Raw genomic sequence first — 6,740 nt, 5'->3', positions numbered from 1 at the left:
CCTTCCATCCAGTCTGACAGCAAACTGTTGATTTCACTTCAGCAACATCTCAGATCTGTCCCCTCTTCACAATTTACCCAGACATCATTATTTCTTGCTGGAGTTACCGGAAGCCTTCTTGTGCCCTGTTTAATATTGCGATTCTTTACCCCAAAATCTACCTTTCACACTGTCACAATGATCTTTCAGATTGTCAAAAGGACAAACTATAAACGATTCAAAATTTGATTCATGTCCACTGCCCGTTTCATTTCCCACTACTGTTTCTCCGACTCCCAGCTACTCCATGCCTCTCCCTACAGTCACATGCCCCTCCGTCCAGCCGTCTTCTCCGCAACAGCAACAACCCCCTGACATTCTAGACCTCAGGGTCACTTTGGGCATTCCTTGCACTGAGACTCCCCCCCACCCCCGCCCCAAGTCTGTTCCAGAATTGTTTACTAGCCCTGGGGATGGCACGAACAGCCCTTCCTACCGCGGACTGCCCCCACCCACCGCACAAGTGCTGCACCAAAAGAGACAAAGGTGATGTGAAGACATGAATAAACGAATAACAGAGACAGAAAATAAAGCGTTCAGATTCGGATGCAGTTGCTTCGACTAATATGGCTCCTTTCAGGACGGGAATCGGTGTGAGATGAAGGATTTGCCTGATGTTTCTATTCCTGACGGCCGCATCTCAGCTCCACTAGACTCCTCGGGCGGGGCCGTTGGGGCCGCCGCCGCTCAGACGGGAGGGACCGGGCATCAGCGCGCGGGCGGCCGCGGGCAGGTAGTGCTGCGACTGGGGTCCCCGAAGCTGTTCTGCGGCCGTCCCACTCGCGGGGTGACCCTGTCTGCACGTCGGAGACCCGCGCCGCCACCCGCGCCGCGCGCTCAGCACGCCCCGGAAGCTCGGGCCGCAAGTTTAACGTCTGCTCCCGCCTCCCCGCACCGCCCTCGGCCCCGCCCACACGCCCCGCGAGCCGCCCTCGGCCCCGCCCACGCGCCCCGCGAGCCGCCCTCGGCCCCGCCCACGCGCCCCGCCAGCCGCCTTCGGCCCCGCCCACACGCCCCGCCAGCCGCCCTCGGCCCCGCCCACACGCCCCGCGAGCCGCCCTCGGCCCCGCCCACGCGCCCCGCGAGCCGCCCTCGGCCCCGCCCACGCGCCCCGCCAGCCGCCTTCGGCCCCGCCCACGCGCCCCGCCAGCCGCCCTCGACCCCGCCCACGCGCCCCGCGAGCCGCCCTCGGGCCCGCCCACGCGTCCCGCCAGCCGCCCTCGGCCCCGCCCACGCGTCCCGCCAGCCGCCCTCGGCCCCGCCCACGCGCCCCGCCAGCCGCCCTCGGCCCCGCCCACGCGCCCCGCCAGCCGCCCTCGGCCCCGCCCACGCGCCCCGCCAGCCGCCCTCGGCCCCGCCCACGCGTCCCGCCTGCCGCCCTCGGCCCCGCCCACGCGCTCCCCGAGCTGCCTCCGCCGCTCCGGGCCTCGAGCCGACGCGCTGCCGAGGCCGTTCCCCGACGGGCTGCACGGCGCTCAACCTCTGTGTCTGAGGTGAGCGCGGCGACGCTGATGCCCCGAGTCTTCCTGACCTTGAGGCGGTAAGTGCTGGGGAGGACGAGCCATGCTGGGGCCGTCGATCGGGCCCGGGGTGTGAGGGGGGCGTCTGCGTGCCGGCTCCGTGGGCGGACGCGGGAAGTTGAGGTGAGGAGAGAAGCGTTGGGACCCGGTGCGACAAGTCAGGGCCGCCAGGGTCCCAGGGTGCGTGGTGGAGGCGAAGGGACCGAGGCCGTCGGAAGGAGAGGGAGGTGGCTAGAGCGGGAAGCCCGGCGAGGGGGACTTTGAATTACTGCCCAGTTGCTGCTGAGGGGATAGTAAACCACCAACACAACAAAACCCAGGCGTAGGCACACAGCGTCCTCTGTCACAGGACCCGTCCCAGGTGGTGCGACACTGAGAAGCTTTCCTGTTTCCCGTGCCCTCGCATCAGCACTAATTTTGGGCAAACGTTTTTTTTCCTTTTTCTTTTTCTTTTTTAGCATTACTGTAGTTATTTTTATTACTAATAAAATAAACAACAAAGTAATAACTAATTACATGAAATCATATTGAACAAGAAAAGAAAACCCGTTAAGTAAAAAGAACCCAAAACCATGTATGGTCAATTCACAGAAGAAAATGAAATGGTTAGTGAAGATATAAGGGTATGCCATTAAAAAAAAAAAAGACATGCAACATTAGTTTCCGATGTACAACATAATGATTCGATATTTGCATCAAAAGTTTTTAATTATTGGTATTTTAGGCTATTGTAAAAAATGTGAATTGACAGTTACGATAACCACAGCACCTGGACAATTTTATGCAACGTAAATGTTAAATTTTGTATTGAAAGATGGTTCACAGAGAAAAACATTTTTTTTTGTCAGTGGTAAAGAGAAGGTATGAAATGGAAAATATCATGAAACACTCTGGGCTTAAAACTTTTTGATATTTTAGTTATAATTTTTCTTGATAATAGCAACCTGATTCTATGAAATGTCTCTCATCGCCTAAGTCATAGTTGGTTTATCCCTTAACTCCTCTATATTTTCTTTGTTACTTTTCACCTATCAGTTTATTGGTTCAGGCAGACCTCGTTTTATTGCGCCTCACTTTATTGCACTCCACAGGTGTTGCTTTTATTTACAAATTGAAAGCGAGACCCTCCCCAGCAAAAAGATTATCACTCACTTTACTGGGACACTAGCTTTATTAAGATTGTCTGGAACTGAACTTGCAGTATCTCTGAGGTCTGCCTGTATATGTTGTTGACTTAAAAGCAACTTTTGGTTTCAAGGAATCCTAACTTTGTAAAAGTAGTATTTGAGGTTGAAAATTGAGATTAAATCTTATCTGGTTATCATGTGGGAAATATACTTCAGGCAGATGAAAGCCTGGTATTTTCACTTCTCTCAGTTTATTTCTTTGCTTATATATGATCTTATTTCTTAATTGCAGCAGAACCATTAGCAGTTTATAAAGAAATATATAATTTTAATTTGGAAATTTTAAGTATGGTACACAGCTTTTAAATACAGTACATGGTATCTTTATGTTGTGATTTATGATTAGTATGGCTGTGTACCATGTCTACAGAATGAAGAAAGCATAATAATCTCATAATTGATTTAGTATTCTCAGAAAAATTGTAAAATGAGGAAATGGCAGTTATTAATTAGCACATACCAGTTTATTAAGGAAGGCTTTATACATAAATGTCCTTACTCATAGTTTTTTAACTATACAAGAAATGTCCACTCAGATGTCTTTCTTTTACTTTCTTTTAGTTAGCCAACTTTACAGATGAGGGCATGAACTATATAGTCAAATCCTCATTTGTACCAGTTATTAAGTGTGTGAACTTGAGCATGTCTCTTATTTTTCTGAGTCTCAGGTTTCTGATTTGTAAAGTGACTAATAATGATTTGATCTGTAAAGTGACTAATAATGATTTTCTATATCAGTTAATGTATTGCTCAAAAATAAATGAGACAATACGTATATGTAAAACATTTAGCATGTAATAGGACTTAAAAAGAACAGAGTTTTAATGAAAAAAGTAGTATATGTAATAAGATTGTGCCCCAGTTGGTCAGCATGTGCTTATTACTGTACCATATTTTAGAAAATTCTAGATTAATTTCTAATTTCAGAATCAGCAGGTCGTTAGTATTCATGTTTAGTTTGATTTATTATTTTAAACAGAAAAGGAACCTAATATAGTTCGTATTGCTGGATGTAGAATAGCAACTACACTTAGGTTTTCCTGACTTACAGACCAATATTCTATTCATCCTACTCAGTCTTTTAAGATCATTTGTTGAATATGTGTAAATTTGAAAAAAAAACTATTCAGTAACCATTTCTCAGCATTTATTAACAGATTGAATATTTTGAGACATTGGATCAAAATGTCCTGTAAAAAGTATTTATACCATAAAATTATATATTTACATTTTAAAAGACAACTTTATGACACGTCCACTACTTAGTACCCAATGTTGTAGGTGGTATTCTGTGTCTTTTGCAGCTGTTGTCCTTTGTAACAGTTGACGTAGGAGGTTGGACAATTAAGTTTGCGAACTCATCCTAGAAAAAGTGCTACATACCTCATTGTTGAATATCACTATGGTCACCTTCGAAGGACTCCCCTTGGGAAGCTATGCACTGACGCCAGTGCCTAGTCCACCCTTCAAAGCCATTTTGGAACTCTTTTTCTGGAAGGGCCATCAGAGCTGTCATTGTATTACTCTTGATGTCCTGAAGGTCATCAAAATGTAGTTTTTTCAATATTTCCTTTATATTTGGGTAAATATGTCATTGGGGGCCAGATGAGGTGAGTAGGGAGGGTGTGCCAATATAGTTATTTGTTTACTGGCTAAAAACTCTCTCGCAGACAGTGCCGTGTACGCTGGTGCATTGTCCTGATGCAAGAGCCATGAATTGTTTGGAAAAAGTTTGGGTCTAGCTTTTTCACACATCCTTTTCAGCACTTCCGAATAGCAAACTTGGTTAACTGTTTGTCCAGTTGGTACAAATTCATAAAGAATAATCCCTTTGATATCAAAAAAGGTTAGCAACATCATAGCAACAAGTAAGCGGACTTCATTGTCAGATCTCCTAGTTGCCTGCCCTCAGTAATACCAGCAATGTCAAAGGGAACTGTTGGAGCTCTGCCTTCAGTGAGCTTGATTGAAGTTGTTTCATATACTGACTTTATAATTAAGTGTTTATTGTTTAACCGAAATGGAGAATTAGGCTTTAGTTGGTGGAGTCCTGTCCTTCATCGATTATGATCCTGGGTATCAGTTTTACAATAATAATTACTTCTTAAAAATGCTGGTCTTTTCCACTAATAACATGGATTAAGACATGATGCTATTATGTTGTATACATCCCAAACTTATTACATATAATGTCAGTGTCTCTATGCAGGCACAGTTTACTTAAGAAAAAATTTGGAGTACCTTATGGCATCATCTTTTCTAATTTCCCTAACTGTTGTGGATTTATATATCTGGAGGAGCCTTTGCTGACTTTTTCCTACTTTATAAATTGAAAGGATAGGTGGTGGTAAAGTTTTTTCATTTTTTTGTTTATTGTGTTGCAAAATCATATAATAGTTTTGTGACATTGCCCCGCCCCTACCCCAACTTTTGAAAATCCCTGATTTGAATACTGTGGGTTTTGCATTGCTCATCAACTGGAAAAGACTTTACAACCTACCAACTCAATTTAAGCTGAGCAATGAAAAACAAGAAAGTGTGTGCCTGAGTACTCTATTGTATTCAGATTCGTTAGTTTCATATGAGAAACAGGATGGAAAGTTACTATAATACATACTAGTATTATGGCCCTAATTAAAATGGCTAGGATAAACATTAAATTACACAATAGTAGATTATTTTTTAGTCCTCATTTTAAATACTCCCTTCCACATAGAAAGTATTCAAGAAATATTTGAAGTATTTTTTGCTAGTTATGCTTATAACTTTTTTGTTTCCTATTACATCAAAGTTGTATTGCCAGCAAATACAGACAGCATTGCTTTTGTTTAGAACGTTGTTAGTAGCCATGTTCAAACACTAGTTTCCACACATTACAAAAATAGATAGGTGTTACCATGGAGTACTGGCTTGTTTATGTGTAAACTTCAGGGAAAAGTAACTACTTTGTGCTTATTTATCATTGCTAACTTTGAGAGGTTGTTTATAAATTTATGATTTTAACATTTGAATTATGTCTGAAGGTATTTTTAAATATAGGAAAGCATTTACTTGGAGCTAAAAGGCAGTTTTGGACCCTATTGTATATTTATGTAAACATTCACAGACTAATGATCTGCTTAAGATCATTAAGATCTGCATTAAGATCTGCTTATAATAAGTTCCAGTTCTTTCTGGATAAGCTGTTGCAAAGTCCTGTTGGGTTTTACTTTTGACTTTGTCTTAATAGGCATCAAAATTTGAAAAGCTGTGTCCCATTCAGGTATCAGAAGATTTTGGTTATGTTTAGGAAGTATTTAAATTTTCACATTTATTTAATAAAACTGTGCTGCAGGTTTAGGGTACAGCTAATCCAGTTTACTCAAATTGGCATGTTCAGGCATACCTTGTTTTATTGCACTTTACAGGTTTTTTTTTTTAATTGGGGAATATTGGGGAACAGTGTTTTTTTCCAGGACCATCAGCTTCATGTGAAGTCATCGTTTTTTCAGTCTAGTTGTGGAGGGCGTAGTTCAGCTCTAAGTCAAGTCATTGTTTTCAGTCTAGTTGTGGAGGGTGCAGTTCTCTGGCGCATGTGGGAATCGAACCAGCGACCTTGATGTTATGAGCACTGCGCTCTAACCATTGAGCCAACTGGTTGCCCCCCCTTTTTTAACACATGGAAGGTAAGACCCTCCACCGGCAAAAAGATTCCGACTCGCTTTACTGCTTTAATGTAATACTCAGTTTATTATGGTGGTCTGGAACTGAAACCACAGTATCTCTGAGGTATGACTAATCGATTTACTATGATACATTTTAGAAAAATTGATAAACAAAGTAGGGTCTAGTGTAGGAAAAAAGAGAAATTATTATTGTTATTATTTTACTATCAACTGTTTGTTAGAAACTAGAAAACTATGTGAACTATTTTACTTAATGTCACTGTTGAGGATATTTTTCAAGGAAGTAGCAAGAACTTGACTTTGATCTTGAAGGATGAATGGCAGTTTGG

The sequence above is a fragment of the Rhinolophus hipposideros genome, assembly GCF_964194185.1.
Source record: "Rhinolophus hipposideros genome assembly, chromosome: 13".
NCBI classification, from domain to species: domain Eukaryota; kingdom Metazoa; phylum Chordata; class Mammalia; order Chiroptera; family Rhinolophidae; genus Rhinolophus; species Rhinolophus hipposideros.
This window is presented reverse-complemented; position numbering follows the sequence as displayed.